The sequence below is a fragment of the Poecile atricapillus genome, chromosome 33 (assembly GCF_030490865.1).
Source record: "Poecile atricapillus isolate bPoeAtr1 chromosome 33, bPoeAtr1.hap1, whole genome shotgun sequence".
Classification (NCBI taxonomy): domain Eukaryota; kingdom Metazoa; phylum Chordata; class Aves; order Passeriformes; family Paridae; genus Poecile; species Poecile atricapillus.
The window spans coordinates 2,109,458-2,113,498 of record NC_081281.1 but is presented as its reverse complement, the minus strand read 5'-3'; positions in this window follow the sequence as shown (position 1 = coordinate 2,113,498).

Below are 4,041 nucleotides of genomic sequence, written 5' to 3'. Positions count from 1 at the left end.
GTCCCTGTGTCCCTGTGTCCCTGTGTCCCTGTGTCCCTGACCCCAAGGTCCCGTCCCCTTGTCCCTGTGTCCCTCTGTCCCTCTGTCCCTGTGTCCCTGTCTCTGTGTCCCTGTCCCTGTCCCTGTGTCCCTGTCTCTGTGTCCCTGTCCCTGTCCCTGTGTCCCTGTGTCCCTGTCCCTGTCCCCACAGCTGCCCCAGCCCCAAGGTGCCAAACCCCTCATTCCTGTCCCTCCTCTCCTGTCCCCTCTCCTGTCCCCACGGCCACCCCACGGCCCCGCTCACCTCTTGCTCTGCCTCTGCTGCCCTTGGCGACCTCAGGGGACCCCGCAGCCCCCCTGGGCCCCCTCCCCACCGCTCTCTGCCCCACCCGGGCCCATCCCCGCCCCACTCACCCCACACGAGCAGCGCCACCCTCGCGGCCATGCCGCTGTCCCCGGCCACCCGGCCTGCCTGTCACTCGCTGCCACGGCCACCTGTGCCCTGCCTGGCGGCTCCTGGGCCGAAGAGGAAGGAAGCGCGGTCAGCTCTCGTCCCCACGTGGTGATGGGGGCTGGGCGGGGGACAGGGTGGGGACAATGTTCACACATATTTGGGGACAAGCTGGGGACATTACGGGACAGCCTGGGGAGGTGGTGGGGGTGGCGTTCCCTGGAGTGGGGGGCTCAGGGCACGGGGGTAGCGAGGACGGGGCTCCAGGGGAATTGGGGTCTCGGTGCCTGGGGCATTCAGGGATGGGGGTCCTGTGGCTCCGCAGGGATTTTGGCTCATTTGGGATGGGAGTGGCAGGCTTGGGGCTGCAGGGGGAAAAGGGAAGCCTCGGGAATTGGGGTTGTGCGGGAAGGAGCAGCCCCTGGGACGGGATGAAGGCCATGGAGGTCCTGGGCAATGGGGGTGGCGGGATGGGGGTCCCCAGGGAGGAGAGAGCAAGGGAATGGGGCTCCCATGGTTTGGGGGGTCCCGGGGAAATGGGGGCTGGGGCTGGGGGGCACGGGGCTCTCAGCTCCTTCCGGGGCTGCCTCAGATTTTGGGGTGACCCGGAGCCCTGCCCAGCCCCCACAGTGTGTTCATGGCCAGGGGACCCCCAGAATTGTCCTGAGAGGCTCTGGGGCTCTGCCCCACCCAGCCCTGCCCTTTCTCCCTGGCTGGCCCTCAGCTCCATGGGATTGTTCCCTGCCTGCTCAGCAGCCCCCCAGCCCCTAAGGAAAGCTTTTCTTGGCCCAGAATTAGGAACTCTCCCCGTTTTTCTCATTCCCACCCTGAAACTTCGCTTCCTTCCCATGGATCCTGCTCCCACAAGGAGAGGAAACTCTGTCCATGCTCGGAAGAGCGCCCAGAATCTCCAGAAATGGCCGTGTGTCCCTCAGGGTGGGATTGCCTGGTAAATGCCCTGCAGCCTGCCCTGAATTCCCGTGCCTGGGCACTCCCTGCTCCTGCTGGGACTGCCCTGCTCCCCAGATCCCCGTGTGCAGCCCCTGCTCGACATTGCCCCACTTTTCCCTCGCTGCCGGTGCCCACAGCCCGATCCCAAACGTTCTTCCCGGCAGCTCGCAAAGGGCTGCAGGTTGTGTTGGAGGAGGAGGGTCCCGCTCAGGCTCTGGAGCAGATCCCTGGGGGCTTTGCAGCACTTGTGGGGCTCTCTCAGCCCCTCGGCTGTTGTAGTGCATCTAAAAATCTTGGTATCTCCCAAGGGTAAATCTCACCTCTGGTTTGTGTAGTGTTAGCTCCTACCTGAGAACCTTCTTTCCCTTCCCCCTTCCCACTGGCTGTGACCTCCCTGCATCCCCCGATCACCCCTGCCCCTGATATAAGAGATGAGACCCAGGGCATTTCAGTCTCTCTCTTGCCCCGGATGGACGACAGACAATAAACCCGGGATTATTCCAGCGAGTTTGAGCCTCCTGTGTCCGTGTTGATTCTTTGAGTCCGTGTTGTGTCCACTCCAGGACCCCCTCGGCCGCCTGTGCCCTGAGATGATCGGGGCTCTCACCCGAGGGGTGGGACAGAGGGGTCCCCCCAAGAGAAGGATTGCAACACTCGGCCACACGCCCAAAATGCTCCAGGGCTGCATTTCCGCGCTGCTTCCCTCGCAGCTGCCCCTGCAGGGGGGTTTGCAGCCAGCCCCGCCCTGCAAACCATCCCAGCCCCGCCACAGCCTCTGCTCGGCCTCGCTTTGCCTTTGTGCTTCTCGCAGGCTGAGCAAAGCACAAACCATTCCCCCGCAGAATTGTCACCTCTGCAGCAGCGCTAAAGCTGCGAGAAGCAAAGCCAAGGGGGCGGGGGCAGCCTCAGGTGCTGGCCCAGGGCCCATCCCTGGCCCCACTTCCATGGGCCCGGCCTTCAAGGAGGGCTCGGGGAGCTCCTTCCTGCCTCAGGCTCCGTTCCCGAGCTGCTCTGGCCGCCTCCCACCCTGCAGGGTGCGGGACACATCCTGCACCGCAACCCAACACTCTCCTGGATTCTGCCTCTCCACTTGTGCTGGGACAGAAAAAGGAGCTCACCTGGGAGAGCTCTCACAGCTACACGTTGCCTTCTTGGCTTTTGGCAAATATTAAAATGAATGTTATAGGTATGAGGGCAGAAAACTTTGGTTTATTAATATAGTCTTCTATATTTTATCATTATAGTTCTCTATATTCCTAATATAGGCTTCTCTTTCTGTTATTCCCCTTGTTCTCCCCGCTCTCTTCCTCATCTTCTCCCCTCTCTCTTTAACCTCTCTCCCCTGGCTCTTCATCTCTCCCCTCTCCTCTCTCTCTGGCCGTGCCCAGGCGTGCCCGGGGCTGCCGCTGGATCCGCCTCTGTCGCTCCCTCTCCCCAAAGAAGAAATTGCTTTGAGCTGAGCAGCTTCAGCCTGGAGAAGTCTCTCCCCATGTGGGGGAGTGTTTTGTCCATCTCCATCTGGGCTCTGCTCGCCTCTGCCCTTCCAGCTGCTGCCGAGGCTCCTGGCGCAGCGCATTTCAGTGGCCGCAGGGTGAGCGGGACAAGTTTCCTCCGCGGGGCTTTGGGGAGGAGCCGCTTTTCCATCGCTGCCTTGGAGCTGCTCCGCTCTGCTGGGAGGGGCTCGGCTGTGGGAGCAGCCCCGGCCCCGGGAGCCGCGGGCTTCTTTCTTTGCCTCCTTAGCCCTGTCTATATATCTATATATCTATCTATCTATATATCTATCTATCTATATATCTATATATCTATATATCTATATATCTATATATCTATATATCTATATATCTATATATCTGTATATATCTATATACCTATATATTGATATATCTATATATTGATATATCTATATATCTATATATCCGGATATATCTATATATCTATATATCTATATATCTATATATCTATATATATCTGTTATTAACAGCTCAGACCGTGAGTGGGAATCAGTTATAAAAGTTTTATAGAGAATTAAGTTTTATCTATTATATTTTATTTTATATTATTTTGCTGATTTATTTGTCTTTTATTTTATTTATTTATGTTTTGTGGCTTGAGATTTTTTTATTATTTTTATTTATATTTTCCTATTTATTTATTTCTATTTTCATTTCTATTTATTTGTCTATTGAGAACTGAGTTTTATTTATGTATTTATTTGTTTGCTACTTCATTTATGTTATTTTATTTATTTATTTATTTATTTTCTTTATTGTATGTTTTATTTATTTGTTTATTCCCTTTAACATTTATTTATTTAATTAATCAATCAATCAATCAAACAATTTCATTAATTGATTTGTTGAGAATATTGAGTTTTATTGATTTTGTTTTTATTGAGAATAAAGAATAAAACTTCCTGCAGGCACGAAGAGTCACAGTTGTTTCTGCAGAGTCTCGTAGATGTCTCTGGGCTCCCAGGGCTGCCCGTGCGGCCCCAGCAGCTCCGAGTAGGTGTCCTGAGGATCCTCGGCCGGGGGGGCCCTGTGGGGATCAGGGGATGTGTGCAGGGGGCTGGGGGGTCCTGGGGGGTCGGGCAGGGGGTTTGGCGTGGCCGGAGCCCGCGCTCACCTTGGCTGCTGCTTCCCGGCACCTGCAAAGGAAAA